The sequence below is a fragment of the Aethalodelphis obliquidens genome, unplaced genomic scaffold (genome assembly GCF_003676395.1).
Source record: "Aethalodelphis obliquidens isolate GAN/ISIS:26980383/991018 unplaced genomic scaffold, ASM367639v1 scaffold108, whole genome shotgun sequence".
Classification (NCBI taxonomy): Eukaryota; Metazoa; Chordata; class Mammalia; order Artiodactyla; family Delphinidae; genus Aethalodelphis; species Aethalodelphis obliquidens.
In genome coordinates this window covers 789,366-809,879 of record NW_020838052.1, presented here as the reverse complement: position 1 = coordinate 809,879, position 20,514 = coordinate 789,366, and the positions used below count along the sequence as shown (strand labels likewise).

General features: G+C 38.5%; 1 long non-coding RNA gene and 1 pseudogene across 1 annotated transcript; one reads left to right on the top strand and one right to left on the bottom strand.

Annotated features, from left to right (window-relative positions):
* Positions 1-1,301: 1,301 nt before the first annotated feature.
* LOC113614906 (uncharacterized) lies at positions 1,302-11,177 on the bottom strand. The gene is made up of 3 exons (XR_003430758.1): positions 9,782-11,177; positions 4,667-4,729; positions 1,302-2,850 (listed from the first exon to the last, which is right to left on the bottom strand). It is a non-coding gene; the product is annotated as an uncharacterized LOC113614906 (long non-coding RNA).
* A 432-nt stretch (positions 11,178-11,609) lies between these two features.
* LOC113614924 (40S ribosomal protein S4-like) lies at positions 11,610-19,516 on the top strand (annotated as a pseudogene).
* The last annotated feature ends 998 nt before the right edge of the window (positions 19,517-20,514 follow it).

Sequence of the window (20,514 nt, the reverse complement as noted above, 5' to 3'; positions counted from 1 at the left end):
CATCTTCTTTATCCATTCATCTGATGATGGACACTTAGGTTGCTTCCATCTCCTGGCTATTGTAAATAGAGCTGCAATGAACATTTTGGTACTGACTCTTTTTGAATTATGGTTTTCTCAGGGTATATGCCCAGTAGTGGGATTGTTGGGTCATATGGTAGTTCTATTTTTAGTGTTTTAAGGAACCTCCATACTGTTCTCCATAGTGGCTGTATCAATTTACATTCCCACCAACAGTGAAAGAGGGTTCCCTTTTCTGCACACCCTCTCCAGCATTTATTGTTTGTAGATTTTTTGATGATGGCCATTCTGACCAATGTGAGGTGACACCTCATTGTAGTTCTTTTTTTTTAACACCTTTATTGGAGTATAATTGCTTTACAATGGTGTGTTAGTTTCTTCTCTATAACAAAGTTAATCAGCTAAACATACATACATCCCCATATCTCCTCCCTCTTGTGTCTAAGACCTGGCACTCCCAAAATACATAAATAAATAAATATCTTTTAAAAATAAAAGCAAAACTAACAAAAACAGAAAACAAAAATCAAAACAGGGACTTCCCTGGTGGCAGAGTGGTTAAGTTCTGCCTGCTGGAGCAGGGCACATGGGTTCGAGCCCTGATCCGGGAGGATCCCACATGCTGCAGAGCAGCTAGGTCCATGTGCCACAACTACTGAGCCTGTGCTCTAGAGCCTGCAAACCACAACTACTGGGCCCACGTGCCTAGAGCCCATGCTCCACAATGAGGGAAGCCACCACAGTGAGAAACCCTCACATTGCAATGAAAAGTAGCCCCTGCTCACTGCAACTAGAGAAAGCCCTTGCACAGCAACAAAGACCTAACACAGCCAAAATAAATAAATAAATAAATAAATAGATAGATAAATAAATAAATAAATTTTTAAAAAATCAAAACAAAAACAGAAAGCAAACTAAGAAAAAAAGCAAAGAATACATAAAACAAACACAAAAAAACAGTGGAAAAAAGATAAAAACAAAAGAAAACAAAGAGAAAAACAAAAAAATGAAAGAACAAAATCGTAAAATAAAAATAGAAAAATAAAAAATATCTTACACAAATTTTTAAAAAAGAAAAGAAAAAAATTTAAAAAGTAAAAGAATAACAGGAGAGCAAAACAAAAAAAAATTTCCTGGGGTCTCAGCTGTCAGTGTTCTTGCCCCCACAGTGAGGCATTGCCAACCCCCACCTCCCCAGGAGGCCCTCCAATACCTCTAGGTAGGTCTCTGGAACCACTGTGGGCACTTTGGGGGCAAGTACATTCAGGAGTTGGGGCAGGTCAGAACCTGCCCCAACTCCTGCATGTACTTGCCCCCAAAGTCCATGGCTGCTAAAGCTAGACTGGTCTCAGTTGTGGGAGCACTCATTGTCTATTCAGATATTCCACAGATGCAGGGTTTACCAAGCTGATCATGGGGATTTAACCCACAGCTTGTGCAGCTATACAGAGAGATTTCTGTTCCTCTCCCTTGTGCAGCTGTACAGCCCCTGGGGCTCAGCTTTGGTTTTGGTCCCACTTCTACGTGTGGGCCACCCTCAGGCATCTGTTCCAGGTGAGACGGGGTAAAAGGAACAGCTGACTGGGGCACACTTGCTTGCTCAGGGCAGGGATGGATCAGGTGGTCACAACTGGGGCACTCACACTCACTCTGATGGGATCCCCCTCTAGTGCATGCAGCTGCAGAGACCAGCAGGAAGTTGCAACAGTCTGAGGCACTCTGGTGGGCAGTTCCCGCAGAAGCAGGGGCTGGCGTGTGGGGAGAGAGTCCACGATGACAGCCCAGCCCCTTGCGCACCACTCAACAATGGCACCTCGTTTCCAAGGCAGACCACGCTTCCTCCAGGAGGATTCCCAACCACAGAACCCCTCACTCCTGTCCCCTCAGGTTGTCTCCGCGCACCTGAGCTCCTCATTCCCATCCCTTCAGGCCATCTCCATGCAGCCAACAGGAGCCTTCTCCCCAGGTCCACTCTCCTAACCCCACACTTTAGCACTCAGCCCCCGCCAGCACTGGCAGATTCCCGTCTCAGGTTGGGGCACCCAGGGCTGGTTCCCTGGAGGCTTTGGTTGGGGCAGCGCTCAGGACCCCGGACCCTGCGTGGGCAGAGGAGGCCTAGGCTTGAGGTGCAGGCCAACCTTCTCAGACGGGTGCCCCTCCACTGCATGCAGAGTCAGGGGCTGGAGGGTAGGGAACAGCATTGCAATGGTGGCCCCGCCCCTTGTGCACCACTCAACAGTGGTGCCTTGTTTCTATGGTGGCCTGGGCTTCTTCCACAAACATTCCTGGTTGTGGATCTCCTTACTCCCATTCCTTCAGGCTGTCTCTTCACAGCCAACAGCTGTCCCCTCCCTGGGTCCACTCTCTGAACCCCACTTTCCAGTACCCAGCCCCCCTCCACACCAAGAGACACACAACTCAAGGTGGGGTGCACAGGGCTGCAGCAAGGACCATGTGCATAGATCTTACTCTGTCCTGCTTTCCACAGACCTGTTGCTGTGTTATCCTCTGATCTCGCAATCCCCCAAAGGTCTCTCTCTGTCCCAGCTGATTTCTCCACCATGAGGGGGCTTCTCTGAGTGCAGGAAGCTCTCCTCACCTTCATCTCCCTGTCAGCGGTGCTGGTCCCTTCCTGTTTCCTCTTTTCTTTTTTCTCTTTCTTTCATCTTACCCAGTTGCTGGGGGGTTTTCTTGTCCTTTTAGGTGTCCAAGGTCTTCCACTAGTATTCAGCAGGTGGTCTGTGAGAACTGTTCCATTTGTAGATGTATTCTTGAGGTACTTGTGAGGAGAGGCGAATTCCATGTCCTCCTATTTCACCATCTTGACTCCTAGAGTCAGCAATGATTTTTTAAATATGACACCCAAAGTATAAGCAACAAGAGCAAAATGAAGCAAGTGGGTTACATCAAACTAAAAACCTTCTTCACACCAAAAAAAAAAATGTAAAGGCAACCTATGGAATGGGAAAGAATGTTTGCAAATTATATATCTGATAAGGGGTTAATATCCAAAAATATATAAAGAATGCATACAACTCAATAGCAACAAAAACCAACAACCCAATTTAAAAACAGGCAGAGGAAATGAATAGACATTTTTCCAAAAAAGATATACATATGACCAAAAGGTACATGAAAGGGTGCTCAACATCACTAATCATCAGTGAAATGCAAATCAAAACCACAATGAGAGGGACTTCCCTGGTGGCACAGTGGTTAAGAATCCGCCTGCCAATGCAGGGGACACGGGTTTGAACCCTGGTCCGGGAAGATCCCACATGCTGCAGAGCTACTAAGCCTGTGCGCCACAACTACTGAGCCTATGCTCTAGAGCCCATGGGCCACAACTACTGAGCCCACATGCCACAACTACTGAAGCCCATGCACCTATAGCCTGTGCTCCACAACAAGAAAAATCACTGCAATGAGAAGCCCATGCACCACAATGAAGAGTAACCCCTGTTCACCACAACTAGAGAAAGCCCACACACAGCAACAAAAACCCAATGCAGCCAAAAATAAATAAATAAAAATAAATAAATTTACTTTTAAAAACACAATGAAATATCACCTCATACCTATTAGAACTGCTATTGTTAAAAAGACAAATGATAACAAGTGTTGGCAAAAATGTGTAGAAAACCAAACCTTTGTGAACTATTGATGGAAATGTAAATTGGTATAATCACTACATATAATAGAATGAAGTTTCCTCAAAAAATTAAAAATAGAACTCTCATATGATCCAGCAATCCCACTTTTAGGTCTATGTCCAAAGAAATGACATCACCATCTCAAGAAGATATCTGCATCCCAACGTTCATTGCAGAATTATTCACAATAACCAAGAGACTGAAACAACCTAAGTGTCCACTGATGTATGAATGGATTTTTAAAATGTGAATTTATATACATATGTGTGTATGTATACATATATAACACTCACAAATAATGGAATATTATTCAGCCATGAAAAAGAAGGAAGTCTTACCATTTGCAACAATATGGATGGACCTTGGGGGCATTTATGCTAAGTGAAATAAGTTAGACAGAAAAACACAAATACTTATGATCTCACTTATATGTAGAATCTAAAAAAGCCAATGTCATAGAAACATAGTAGAATAATGGTTGCCAAGGAATGGAGAGTGGGGGAAATGGAGACATGTTGGACAAAGGATACAAACTTCCAGTTAAGATGATTGAGTTTTGGGGATCTAATGTAGAGCAAGGTGAATATAGTTAATAATACTGTATTGAATACTTGAAAGTTGTGAAGAGAGTAAATATGAAATGTTCTCACCACAACAAAAGGCAATTATGTAACATAATGGAGGTGTTAACTAACCTTATTTGGTAACCATTTTGCAATATATACATGTATCAAATCATCATGTTGTACACCTTAAACTTAGACAATGTTACATGTCAAATATATCTCAAGATAGCTCAGGAAAAAATCAATTGTATTTCTGTGCGCTACCAAAATTCAACTGGAAAATGGAATTTTAAAAATTACCACTTATAGTAGCTCCACAAAAATGAAATATGTAAAAACCTAAAAACATGTACAGGATATGCAGGCTGAAAACTAAAAAATACTGATGAAAAATCAAAGAACACCTAAATTAACTGAGAACCATACCATGTTCATGGATTAAAAGACTTGTGGAGGTGCAGGAAATTTTTCAGCTCTCTCCAAATTGACCTAAGGATTAAACATAATTCCAATCAAAACTCCAGTGGATTAGTTGTAGATACAGACAAACTGATTTTAAACTTTATATGGAAAGGCAAAAGAACTAGAAGAAAAGAATATTAAAAAGAAGAAATTTGGAATAATCACACTAATTCAAGACTTACTATGAAGCTATAGTAATTAAGACAACATGAAATTTGCACTGATAAAGACATAAATCAACATAAGAGTCCAGAAATAGACCCACGTGAATATAGTCACTTGATTTTTTTTTTACAAAGATACAAAGGCATCTTGATGGTGGGAGAATAGTAATTCTTTTAATGGTTTTGAGAAAATTGGGTATCCATATTTTTTAAATGAACCTCAACTTAAACTCCACACCTTATATAAATATTAAGTCAAAATGGATCATAGATCCAAATGTAAAATTACAAAACATTCAGAAGAATACAAAGGAGAAAATCTTAATGGCATTGGTATAGGCAAATAGTAGACATGACACTAGAGATACAATCCATTAAGATATAATTGATAAATTAGAATTCATTAAAATTTAAAATATTTGCTCTGATATAGTCACTGTTAAAAGAAGGAAAACGTAAACCACTGACTGGGAAATAATATTTGCAAATTACATATCCAATGACGACTTGTAGCCAGAACTCACAAAACTCAATGCTAAGAAAATAAGTGACACAATTCATATGTGGGCAAAAGACATGAGCAGACACTTCACAAAAGAGGATTATAGGATGACAGATAAGCAGATAAGAAGATGTTCACCATCATTAGCCATTAGAGAACTAAAAGCTAAAACTATGAGTACCACTACACACCTTTTACGATATCTAAAGTAAACAATTATAACAACACCAAGTGCTGGTGAGGATGGAGCAGAACTATAGTTAGCAGAACTATAACTCTCATACCTGCATAGTGTGTGGGCAAAATGGTAGAGCCACTCTGAAACACAGTTTGTCAGTTTCTTACAAATATAATTCGTATCACAAAAAAAAGGATGAAAGGAAACTTTTAGAGGTGATGGGTAAGTTTATTACCTGATCGTGGTGATCATGGGTGTATGAATATGTCCAAACTCATCAAATTGTATACATTAAATGTGTGCCCTTTTAATATCAATTATAGCTCAATAAAGCTGTAAAAAGTTAAACATAAATGTACCATAAGGACCAGCAATCCTAAACCAAGTATTTGCTCCACAAAAATAACAATTCTGTACCTGCAAAAATCTGTACACAAATGTTTGTAAAAGCTCCATTCATAATCCCCATATATTGGGAACAACCCAAATAGCCTTCAATGAGGGAATGTATAAACAAACTGTGGTATATCCATACAATGGAGTACCACTCCAGAATTAAAAGGAATAAAGCATTGTTACATGGAACAAAATTAACTAATCTCAAAGCTGAGTGAAAATAATAGCTGTTCTCAAAAGTCCTATATTCTATTCTGTGATTCCATTTATATACTGACAGAAAACAGACCAGTGGTTGTCAGGATTTAGGAATAGAGGGGAAACATGAAAACAAAGGGATAACACAGGCAGTTTAAGGGGTAATAGAACTGTTCTGTATTCTGATTGTGTTTGTTTTTAACCAATCTATACATTTGAAAATTAATAAAGGAAACCTCAACTAAAATTAAAGTTGGGAATGACTCTCATGCATGCATTATCACTGGCCATCCTTTGCATGCACTGACCTTGATTTGCATGCCCAACAGGTAGAAGCATAAGTTGCACTCCCAAACAGAAAGTACAACTACTTTAGTATCCTGAAGGAAGAATTTTCCTTGCTCAGCAACAGCCCAACCAATAAGGAATGGATGCAGCTCAGCCAATGAGAAACCATCACCACCATGAACTCCTACTTTTCTCCAATGAACTTTTACTTAGAGCTGTCCCTCTCAACTACGCCTGCTTCCCTATAAAAGCAGCCTCTTTTCCTTTGTTCTCTGGACATGTCTGTGGTTTGACATAGATTGCATGTCTTAAAGTGCAATTAATTGCTGTTTCCCAAATAAAACCCATTTTGCTGGTAAAATAACTTCTGTTTTATTAGTTTTCAGTTAATACATGTTAAAATTCATATGACAGACAAATCTGAAATCCATGAGGTAGTATGCAAAAAATATATTTTAAGGTAAGTCTTTAAATATTGTACTTTATTATTTTACAGCAGTTTTAGGTTCACAGCAAAATTGAGAGGAAGGTACAAAGATTTCACATTCACCTCCTGTCCCCACACATGCATAGCTTCCCCCACTTTCAACATCACTCACCCGAATTGTACAGTTGTTATAATTGATTAATCTACATTGACACATTATAATCACCCAAAGTCCATAGTTTACCTTTGGGTTCACTCTTGGTGTCATACAATCTATGAGTTTGGGCAAATGTATAATGCCATGTATCTATTATTATAATATCATACAAAGTATTTTTACTTTCCTAAAAATTCTCTTTGTTCCACCTCTTCATTCCTCCCGCCACCCCAACCCCTGGCATACACTGATCTTTTTACTGTCTTCACAGTAAAAATGGAGACAAATGTTGTCTTTTCCAGAATGTCATAAAATTGGAATCATACAGTATGTAGCCTTTTCAGATTGGCTTCTTTCACTTAGCAATATGCATTTGTTTCCTCCATGTCCTTTTATGATTTGATAGCTCATTTCTTTTTATCATTGAATAATTTCCCACTGTCTGAATGTACCACAGTTTATTTATCCATTCACTTACCAAAGGACATCTTGGTCGCTTCCAAGTTTGGATAATTATGAATAAAGCTGCTATAAACATCCATGTCCAGGTTTTTGTGTGGACAAAATTTTCAACTCCTTTTGGGTAAAAACCAAGGAATGTGATTGCTGGATTATATGGTAAGAGTATGTTTAGTTTTGTAAGAAACTGCCAATCTGTGTTCCAGATTTGGTCATCCTAATAGGTGGGAAGTGGTATCTCACTGTTGTTTTAATTTGCATTTTCTGATGACATAGAATGTAAAGCATCATTTCACATGTTTATTCACTATCTGTGTATCTTCTTTGGTAAAGTATCTGTTAAGGTTTGGGGCCCATTTTTAATCAGGTTGTATGTTTTCTTATAGGCGAGTTTTAAGAATTATTGGTATATTTAGGATAACAGTCCTTTATCAGTGGTGTTTTTGTAAATATTTTCTCTGTCTGTGGCTTGCCTCCTATTTTTCTTGGCATCTTTCACAGAACAGAAGATTTTAATTTTAATAAAGTCTTGTTTATTATTTCTTTCATAGATCATTCCTTTAGTGTTTTATCTAAAAAGTCATCACCATACCAAGGTCATCTAGGTTTTCTACTATGTTATGTTCTAAGAGTTTTATAGGTTTACATTATACAATTCGGTCTATGATCCATGTTGAGTTGATTTTTTTTGAACTGTGTAAGGTCTGTGTCTAGATTCATTTTTATGCATGTGGATATCCAGTTTTTCCAGCACCATTTATTGAAGAGACTCTCTTTGCTCTATTTTATTGCATTTGCTCCTTTGTCAAAGATCAGTTGACTATATTTATGCAGGTCTATTTACGGACTCTCTATTCTGTTCCATTTATCTATTTGTCAGTTCTTTCCCTAATATCTCACTCTTGATGACTGTAGCTTTATTGTAGTTCTTGGAGTCAGATGATGTCAATCCTATAATTTTGTTCTCTCCTTCAATATGTGTTGGCTATCCTGGGTCTTTTAACTCTCCATATAAACTTTTTTTTTCCTTTGGCCAGTGGCTTGCAGGATCTTAGTTCCCCAACCAATATTTGAACCCCAAGTCCTAACCACTGGGCCACCAGGGAATTCCCTATAAACTTTTGAATCAGTTTGTCAATATCCATAAAAAAACGTGCTGGGGGCTTCCCTGGTGGCACAGTGGTTGAGAGTCCGCCTGCCGATGCAGGGGATGTGGGTTCATGCCCCAGTCCGGGAGGATCCCACATGCCGCAGAGTGGCTGGGCCCATGAGCCATGGCTGCTGGGACTGCACGTCCAGAGCCTGTGTTCCGCAATGGGAGAGGCCACAGCAGTGAGAGGCCCGCGTACTGGGGAAAAAAAAAAAGTGCTGGGATTTTGATTGGGATTGCATTGAATCTATAGATCAATTTCAGAAGCACTGACATCTTGACAATATTAAATATTCCTACCCATGAACATGGACTCTCTCATCATTTATTTAGTTCTCTTTTGATTTCATTAATCAGCATTTTATAATTTTTCTCATATAGATCTTGTACATGTTTTGTTAGATTTATATCTAAATATTTAATTTTGGGGAAGCTAATGTAAATGATATTACATTTCTAATTTCAAATTCAACTTATTTGTTGCTGATATGTAGAAAAGAAATTGATTTTTGTACATTAAAATCTTATTCTGCAACCTTACTATAATCAATTATTAGTCCCAAGAGTTTTTTGTTGATTCTTTCAATTATCTACAAAGACTATCATGTTATCTGAAAACACAATTTTATTTCTTCCTTCCCAATCTGTATACATTTTGTTTCCTTTTCTTGTCTTATTGCATTAGCAAAGACTTTCAGAAATGGAATGGTGAGAGAGGAAATCTTTTCCCTGTACCTGATCATAGTGGGAAAGCTTCAAGTTTCTCACCATTAAGTAGGATGTTAGTGATAGATTTTTTCATAGATAGTCCTTATCAAGTTGATAAAGTTCCCCTCTGTTCCTAATTTACTGAGAGTTTATCAGGAATGAGTGCTGGATTTTGTCAAATGTGTTTTCTGCATCTATTGATATGAACATGTGATTTTCTTTTTTAGTTTGTTGATGTGATGGATTTCATTTATCAATTTTCAAACGTTGAACCAGCCTTGCATACCTGGAATAATTTACACATGGTTGCAGTGTATAATTCTTTTTATACCTTGCCGGATTTGATTTGCTAGTATTTTATTGAGAATTTTTGCATCTGTTAAGCCAATATTAAAAATAAAAGTTAAGATAATAGGGTTCAAAATGGCAGCATAAAAAGAGCCTGAACTTACCTCCTCCCAAGGATACAATAAATATACAGCTATATAAGGATCATTCCACCTGAAAAGAATGTGAGAATTGACTTGAGATGTGGGGGCGAGCAGTCACAGCACTATCCCACCACCTTGCTGAAACTAGGGAATGTCTGTTGTTGCAGCACACACACACACACACACACACACACACACACACACACCGTTCCCTGGCTGGGGAAGGCGAGTATGACAAGTTGCAGTATTATTCCTCTCCCAGCCTAAAGCCAGCTCAACACTTCCCTGCCACCAGGCTGGGTCTTGCAAATATGAGCAGTTGCAGCATTCTCCTACACCTGGCCTAAAGCTGACATGCACTCAGACAAGGCACTCTACTGCTGTGTTGCTGAAGCCTGCAACTGTATGCAGTCATTTTTCCACTGCCTTTATGAAAAAAGGGAACAAGCCCTGCACCATACACTCTCCAGCTTCCTAGCCAAAGTTGTTGGGCATGTACAATTCACAAAAGGGACAGCACTTGATTGCCTGGCCCTGTTGACCAAGAGGGCTGGCATTCCAGAGCTCCATGGGACTGTAACAATCAGAAAGACAGTTCTCAGCAGGCCACCAACACCAGGGTACTGCACAGACAGCAGACTGAAACACAATCTCAGTCTTCCTGTGAAAAAGGCCTATTTACTTAGCCTGGAACTTCACCCTGAAGTAGAGGCTTCAGGTTTCCCACACATCTAGAGGTTAAGGAGGTGCTCCCAGGGTACATAAGCAGGGAGACACCATCCTTGCCCACCCTCTTGGCCTCACTAATGCTCAACAAGGCTCCCCAGAGTGCAACTTATATACTAGTCAGGAGCCCCAATGTTTGTAGCTGTTACCCAGAGGACACCTCCAGGTCTCCTCATCTGGAAGCCAGCAGAGAATACAATTATGGCTCCACTGGAATGTATATATCTGTGTACTTTAAAAGTACTGCCTGAGGGTCTGGCTTCCAATCAGACTGACACTGGGGTTAAATGAGATTCCTCCCCTTGGAACACTGAGAGGTCTCAGTACATCCTCAACATCAGGGGCATATCAAGAATAAATCAGGTGGTATAGACAACTGCAAAGATTTGTGAGACAACCAAGAGCTAGGACGAGGTTGAATGAGAAGGATCATCATCTACACAAGGTCACTCCTTCAAGAATGAGAGAGGTAGCAATATTGCCTAATACATGGAAATAAACATAGAGATCAAAGCAAAGTGAGGAAACAGAAAAATATGTTCAAAATGAAAGAACGAGACAAAACCCTCAGAAATAGATCTTAATGATATGGGAATAAGTAATATAATTTATAAAGAATAAAAATGGGCTTCCCTGGTGGCACAGTGGTTGAGAATATGCCTGCCAATGCAGGGGACATGGGTTTGAACGCTGGTCCAGGAAGATCCCACATACTGTGGAGTAACTAAGACCGTGAGCCACAACTACTGAGCCTGCATTCTAGAGCCCATGCACCACAACTACTGAAGCCTGCGTGCCTAGAACCTATGTTCTGCAACAAGAGAAGCCACCACAATGAGAAACCCATGCACCACAAAGAAGAGTAACCCCTGCTCATGGCAACTAGAGAAAGCCTGTGCACAGCAATGAAGACCCAATGCAGCCAAAAATAAATAAATAATAATAATAATAAAGAAGTGGTGGCCCCTTAAAAAAAAGAATTCAGGGCTTCCCTGGTGGCGCAGTGGTTGGGTGTCCACCTGCTGATGCAGGGGACATGGGTTCATGCCCCGGTCTGGGGGGGTCCCGCATGCCAAGGAGCGGCTGGGCCTGCGGGCCATGGCTGCTGGGCCTGCGCATCCGGGACCTGTGCTCTGTGGCGGGAGGGGCCATGGCAGTGAGAAGCCCACGTACCGCAAAAAAAAAAAAAAAATTCAAAGTGATGGTCATAAAGATTCTCATTGAACTTGGAGAAGAATGGATGAACACAGTGAGAACTTCAAAAAAATTTATAAAATATAAAAAAGAACCAATCAGAGGTGAAAAACACATAACTGAAATGAAAAATACACTAGAGGGAATCAATGGAAGGTTAGATAATACAGAAGAACAGACCAATGATCTGGAAGACAGGGTGTGGAAATCATCCAATCAGAACAGCAAAAAGAAAACAGAATTCTGTGGAATGAGGATAGTTTAAGGGAACTCTGGGCAACCTCAGGCATACTAACATTTGCATTATAGGGACCTCCAGAAGGAAAAGAAAGAAAGGGGCAGAAAACTTCTTTGTAGAAATAATGGCTGAAAACTTCCCTAACCTGGGGAAAGAAACAGACATCCAAGTATGGAGAGTCCTAAACAAGATAAACCCAAAGAGATCCACACCAAGACACATTACAATTAAAATGCCAAAAGTTAAAAATAAAGAGAATTTTTAAAGCAACAAGTGTAAAACAACTAGTTACATATAAGTGAACCCCCTTAAGATTATCAGTGAATTTTTCAGCAGAAACTTTGCAGGCCAGGAAGAAGTGGCATGATACATTCAAAGTGCTGAAAGGACAAAACTTACACCAAGACTATTCTATTCAGCAAGGTTATCATTCAGAATTGAAGGAGAAATAGTTTGCCAGACAGGCAAAAACTAAACGAATTCATCACCACTAAACCAGCCTTACAAGAAATGATAAAGGGACTTCTTTAAGCAGAATGGAAGAGTCCATAAATAGAAATAAGAAAATATGCAAAAGAGAAAATCTTGGTAAAAACAAATATATAACAAAGCCACTTATAAAGCTAGCATGAAAGGTAAAAAACAAAAGTAGTAATATCAACTAAAAGTACAATAAGTAGTTGAGGGATACACAAAATAAAAAGATTTAAAATAGGCTGTCAAAAATATTAAAAGGGGGAGTAAGTTAAAATATAGTGCTTTTAGAATGCATTTGAATTTAAGCAACTATCAACTTGAAATAATCTGCTTTATATACAGATTGTTAGATATGAACCTCATGGTAACCAAAAACAAAAAACTTATAATAGATACACAAAAAATAAAGAGAAAGGAATCCAAATATAACACTAAAGAAAATCATCAAACCACAAGGGAAGAGAACAAGAGAAATAGAAAAGAACAGAGAAGAACTGCAAAAAAAACAACCAGAAAACAATGAACAAAACGGCAAAAAGTATATACCTCTCAAAAATTAACTTAAATGTAAATGGACTAAATTATCCAACCAAAAGACATGAAGTGGCTAAATGGATTAAAAAACAAGACCCATATATATGCTGCCTACAAGACACTTACTTCAGATGAAAGGACACACACAGATTGAAAGTTAAAGAATGTAAAAAGATCTTCCATGTAAATGGAAACCAAAAGAAAGCTGGAGTAGCTATACTTATATCAGAGAAAATAGACTTTAAGACAAAGACTGCAATAATATACAAATTAGGTCATTAGATAATGATAAAGGAGTCAATCCAACAGGAGGATATACAGGCATACCTCATTTTATTGCCCTTTGTTTATTGTGCTTTACAGACATTGCATTTTTTACAAATCAAAGTTTCGTGACAACCCTGCATTGTCTGATGATGGTCAGCATTTTTTAGTACTTTTTCAAAGATATAATGCTGTTGCACACAGTAGACTACAGTGTAGTGTAAACATGACATTTATATGCACTGGAAAACCAAAAAATTCATGTGACTCACTTTATTGCAATATTCACTTTATTGAAGTGATCTGGAACCAAGCTCACAGTATTTCCAAGGTATGCCTATAATAATTTTAGATATTTATGCACCCAACATAGGAGCACCTATATACAAAGAAATATTAATAGACCTAAAGGGAGAATAAAAAGCAATACATAATTGTAGAGGGCTTTAATACCCCACTTTTATCAATGGATATATCATCCAGACAGAAAATCCACAAGGAAACATTGACCTTAAATGACAAGATGAATTTAACAAAATATATACAACATTCCATCCAAAAGAAACAGAATACACATTCTTCTCAAGAACACATGGAACATTCTCCAGGATACATCATATGTTAGTGCACAAAACCAGTCTTAATAAATTTAAGGGACTTCCCTGGTGGCATAGTGGTTAAGAATCCACCTGCCAATGCAGGGGCACGGGTTTGATCCCTGGTCCAGGAAGATCCCACATGCTGCGGAGAACCTAAGCCCATGTGCCACAACTGCTGAGCCTGCGCATCACAACTACTGAAGCCTGCATGCTCTAGAGCCCGCGTGCCACAACTACTGAGCCCACGTGCCTAGAGCCCATGCTCTGCAACAAGAGAAGCCACTGCAATAAGAAGCCTGCGCACCAAAACAAAGAATAGCCCCCTCTCGCCACAACTAGAGAAAGCCTATACGCAGCAATGAAGACCCCACGTAGCCCAAAAAAATAGATAAATAAAATAACTTAAAAAAATAAATTTAAGAAAATTGAAATCATATCAAGCATCTTTTTGGACTATAGAAATCAATTAGAAGAAGAAAAGTGGAAAATTCACAAATAAGTGGAGATTAAACATGTTACTGAAAAACCAATGAATAAAAGAAAAATTCAATAGAGAAATAAAAAATGCCTTGAGTCAATGAAAATGGAAATACAACATACCAAAACATATGGGCTACAGCAAAAGGAGTTGCAAGAGGGAAATTCATAGAGATAAATGCCTACATCATAAAATAATAAAAAGCTCAAATAAACAACTTAACTTTATACCTCAAGGAACTAGAAAAAAGAAGAACAAATGAAGCCCAAAGTCAGTAGAAGGAAGGAAATAATAAAGATCAGAGTGGAAATAAATGAAATAGAGACTAAAAGGACAATCAAAAAAATCAATAAAATTAAGAGCTCATTCCTTGAAAAGATAAATAAAATTGACAAAATGTTAGCTGCATTCACCAAGAAAAAAAGAGCAAGTCTCAAATAAAATCAGAAATTATAGAGATGTTACAATTGATACCACAGAAATACAAAGGATAATAAGAGACTACTATGAAGAATTATATACCAACAAATTGGACAACCTATAGGAAACTGATAAATTCCTAGAAACATACAACCTACCAAGACTGATTTAGGAAGAAACAGAAAATATAAATAGACCAACCACTCCCAAAACATTAAAAGCCCTGGATTAGATGGCTTCGATGGTGAATTCTACCAAACATTTAAATAATAAATACCAATACTTCTCAAACTCTTCTAAAATATAGGAAATGGAGGGGGCAACACATCTAAATGCATTTTTTGAGACCAACATTACCTTAATCTCAAAATTAGACAAGGACACCAAGAAAAGAAAATTACAGTCCAACATTCCTGAGAGACATAGAATCAAAAATCCTCAACAAAGTATTTGCAAACAAAATTCAGCAACACAATAAAAGAATTGTAACCATAATCAAGTGGAATTTTTCCAGAGATCAGTAATGGTTCAACATCCACAAATCAAACAGTATGCCATACCACAGTAACAAAATGAGTGACAAAAATCATATGATCATCTCAAAAGACAGAAAAGACATTTGACAAATTTCAACATACATTTATGATAAAAACTCTCTCTCAACAAGGTGAGTATAGAGGGAATATATCACAACATAATAAAGGCCATAGAAGACAAGTCCATGGCTAACTTCATGCTCAGTGGTGAAAAACTGAAAGCATTTCCTCTAAGGTCAGAAACAAGACAAAGATGCCCACTCTCTTCACTTTTATTCAACATAATATTGGAAGTCCTAACCACAGCAGTCAGACAAGGAAAAGAAATAAATGGAATCAATATTGAAAATGAATAAGTAGAATTGTCACTGTTTGCAGATGAAATGATACTACATAGGGAAAATCCTAAAGACACCACCTAAAAGGGGTGGGATGAACTGGGAAACTGGGATTGACACATATACACTAATATGTATAAAATAGATAACTAATAAGAACCTGCTGTATAGCACAGGGAACTCTACTCAGTGCTCTGTGGTGACCTAAATGAGAAAGAAATCCCCAAGGAGATATATGTATACATATAGCTGATTCACTTCACTGTACAGCAGAAACTAACACAACATTGTAAAGCAACTATACCCCAATTAAAAAAAAAACACCTAAAAGTTATTAGAAATAATAAATGAATTCAGTAACGTTGCAGGATACACAATTAATACATAGAAGTCAGTTGCCTTTCTATACAATAATAATGAATTATCAGAAAGAGAAATTAATAAAACAAGCCTATTTACAACTGAATCAAAAAGAATTAAATACCTAGGAATAAACCTAACCAAGAAAGTAAAAGACTCATACTTGGAAAACGAATAGGTATTGATGAAAGAAATTGAAGATGACACAAACGGATGGAAAGATATACCATGTTCATGGATTGGAAGAATTAATATTGTTAGGCAGAACACTCTATGACATAAATCACAGCAAGATCCTTTTTGACCCACCTCCTAGAGAAATGGAAATAAAAACAAAAATAAACAAATGGGACCTAATGAAACTTCAAAGCTTTTGCACAGCAAAGGAAACCATAAACAAGACCAAAAGACAACCCTCAGAATGGGAGAAAAGATTTGCAAATGAAGCAACTGAAAAAGGATTAAGCTCCAAAATTTACAAGCAGCTCATGCAGCTCAAGCAGCTCAGTATCAAAAAAAAACAAACAACCCAATCCAAAAATGGGCAGAAGACCTAAATAGACATTTCTCTAAAGAAGATATACAGATTTCCAACAAACACATGAAAGAATGCTCAACATCATTAATCATTAGAGAAATGCAAATCAAAACTAAAATGAGATATCATCTCACACCAGTCAGAATGGCCATCATCAAAAAATCTAGAAACAATAAATGCTGGAGAGGGTGTGGAGAAAAGGGAACACTCTTGCACTGTTGGTGGGAATGTAAATTGATACAGCCACTATGGAGAACAGTATGGAGGTTCCTTAAAACACTAAAAATAGAATTACTATACGACCCAGCAATCCCACTACTAGGCATATACCCTGAGAAAACCATAATACAAAAAGAGTCATGTACCAAAATGTTCATTGCAGCTCTATTTACAATAGCCAGGACATGGAAGCAACCTAAATGTCCATCAACAGATGAATGGATAAAGAAGAAGTGGCACATATATACAATGGAATATTACTCAGCCATAAAAAGAAACGAAATTGAGTTATTTGTAGTGAGGTGGATGGACCTAGAGTCTGTCACACAGAGTGAAGTAAGTCAGAAAGAGAAAGACAAATACCATATGCTAACACATATATATGGAATCCAAAAAAAACAAAGGTCATGAAGAACCTAGGGGCAAGATGGGAATAAAGATGCAGACCTACCAGAGAATGGACTTGAGGATATGGGGAGGGGGTAGGGTAAGCTGGGACAAAGTGAGAGAGTGGCATGGACATATATACACTACCAAACGTAAAATAGATAGCTAGTGGGAAGCAGCCACATAGCACAGGGAGATCAGCTTGGTGCTTTGTGACCACCTAGAGGGGTGGTATAGGGAGGGTGGGAGGGAGGGAGATGCAAGAGGGAAGAGATATGGGGATATATGTATATGTATAACTGATTCACTTTGTTATAAAGCAGAAACGAACACACCATTGTAAAGCAATTATACTCCAATAAAGATGTTAAAAAAATAAAATAAAGATAATACACCTAATTTTCAGAGAAGAAAGGATTAAATAAGATAATTCATTAAACATTTTTAGTTTTGTGACTATAAAATAAATAATCCATTAAAAAAACTTTCTGTTATAAATAAATAAATAAATAAAGTGGCAGAGCCCGGAGGTTGGCGGGGGGGGGGGGGGGGAAGAATTAATATTGTTAAAATGACCATACTACCCAAGATGATCTACAGATTTGATGCAATCCTTATCAAAGTACCAATGAAATATTTCACTGAACTGGAACAAAGGATCCTACAATTTGTATGGCATCACACACAAACTAAAACCCAAGTAGCCAAAACAGTCTGAGAAAGAAGAAAATGCTGGAGGTATCATGCTCCCTGATTTCAAACTATACTAAAAAGCTACACTAATCAAAACAGTATGGTACTGGCACAAAAACAGACACATATATCAATGGAACACAATAGGGAGCCCAGAAATAAACCCACATTTATATGGTTAATTAGTCTATGACAAAGGAGGCACAAATATGCAATATGAGAAAGACAGCTTCTTCAATAAATGATATAGTTGGAAAAACTATACAGCCATATGCCAAAAAAAAAAAAAAATCAAACTGGAGTACTTTTTCATACCATGTATAAAAGTAAACTCAAAATGGATTAAAGACTTAAATGTAACCCCTGAAACCATAAAATTCATAGAAGAATCACAGGCAATACATTCTCTGACATTAATCTTAGCAACGTGTTTTTGGATAGGTCTCCTCAGGCAAAGGAAACAATATGGGACTACATCAAAATAAAAAGCTTTTGCACGGTGAAGGAAACTATCAACAAAATGAAACGGAAATGAGAGATTTTGCAAATGATATATCCAACAAGAGGTTAATATGCAAAATATGAAAAGAACTCATACAACTCAACATCAAAAAAACAAACAACCCAAGTAAAAAATGGGCATGGGGGCTTCCCTGGTGGTGCAGTGGTTGAGAATCTGCCTGCTAATGCAGGGGACACGGGTTTGAGCCCTGGTCTGGGAGGATCCCACATGCCGTGGAGCAACTAGGCCCGTGAGCCAAAACTACTGAGCCTGCGCGTCTGGAGCCTGTGCTCCGCAACAAGAGAGGCCGCGATAGTGAGAGGCCCGCACACCGCGATGAAGAGTGGCCCCCGCTTGCCACAACTAGAGAAAGCCCTCGCACAGAAACTAAGACCCAACACAGCAAAAATAAATAAATTAATTTTTAAAAAATGGGCATAGGGCTCTTTACGTGCCTAGTGCAGCCATGGCTCATGGTCCCAAGAAGCACCTGAAGCGTGTAGCAGCTCCAAAGCATTGAATGCTGGATAAACTGACTGGTGTGTTTGCTCCTCGTCCATCTACCAGTCCCCACAAGCTAAGGGAATGTCGCCCCCAATCACCTTCCTAAGGAACAGACTTAAGTATGCCCTAACAGGAGATGAAATAAAGAAGATCTGCATGCAGCGTTTCATTTGGATTGATGGCAAGGTCCGCACTGATATAACCTGCTGCTGGTTTTATGGATGTCATCAGCATTGACAAGACTGGAGAGAATTTTCGTCTGATCTATGGCACCAAGAGTCGCTTTGCTGTTCATTGTATTACACTTGAGGAGGCCAAGTATAAGCTGTGTAAAGTGAGAAAGATCTTTGTGGGGACAACAGGAATCCCTCATCGGGTGACCCATGATGCTCCCACCATCCACTACCCTGATCCCCTCATCAAGATGAATGACACCATTCAAATTGATTTGGAGACTGTCAAGATTACTGATTTCATCAAATTTGACACTGGTTACCTGTGCATGGTGACTGGAGGTGCTAACCTGGGAAGAATTGGTGTAATCACTAACCGGGCGAGACATCCTGGTTCTTTAGGTGTAGTTCGTGTGAAAGATGCCAGTGGCAACAGCTTTGCCACCCGGCTCTCCAACATTTTCGTTATTGGCAAAGGCAACAAACCATGGATCTCTCTTCCTCATAGAAAGGGTATCCGCCTTACCATTGCTGAGGAGAGAAACGAGACTGGCGGCCAAACACAGCAGTGAATAAAATGAACTCTAAGTGACATGATTGGAAAAGTCTTTGTACTTAAAGATAATACCGCATAAAAAAATGGGCATAGGACCTAAATTGATATTTTTCCAAAGAAGACATACATATGGCCAACAGACACATGAGAAGATGCTCAACATCACTAATCATCAGAGAAATGCAAATCAAAATCACAATGAGATACCACCTCACACATGTCAAAATGGCTATTACCAAAAAGACAACAAAATACAAGTGTTGGTGAAGATGTGGAGAAAAGTGAACACTCCAGCACTGTTGCTAGAAATACAAATTGGTGCAGCCAGTGTGGAAAACAGTATGGAAGTTCCTTGAAATTTAAAAATAGAACTGTCATATAATTCAGCAATTCCACTTCAGGGTATTTACCCAAAGAAAACAAAAATACTAATTCAAAAAGTTATGTGCACTTCATGTTTATTGCAGCATTATTTACAATAGCCAAGATAGTAAAGCAACCTAGGTGTCCATCAATGGACAAATGGATAAAGAAGATATGGTATCTCAATAATTAAAAAAGATTTTTTAATACATTGAATTGGATTGAGTTGGATGGAAATGAAAATAAATCATATCGGGCTTCCCTGGTGGTGCAGTGGTTGAGAGTCCGCCTGCCGATGCAGGGGACGCGGGTACATGCCCCTGTCCAGGAAGATCCCACATGCCGCGGAGCGGCTGGGCCCGTGAGCCATGGCTGCTGAGCCTGCGCGTCCGGAGCCTGTGCTCCACAATGGAAGACGCCACAACAGTGAGAGGCCCGCGTATCGCAAAAAGAAAATAATAAAATAAATCATATCAAAATTTGAAGAATAAAGCTAACGCAGTGCTAACATGGCTGTTTCCACATTTGTAATCAACCAGTGTAATCCATCACATCAACAGACTAAACAAGAAACATCAAATAATATCAATTGATACGGAAAAGTTTTTGATAAAAATTCAACATCCATTCATGATAAAAAAATAATGCTCAGAAT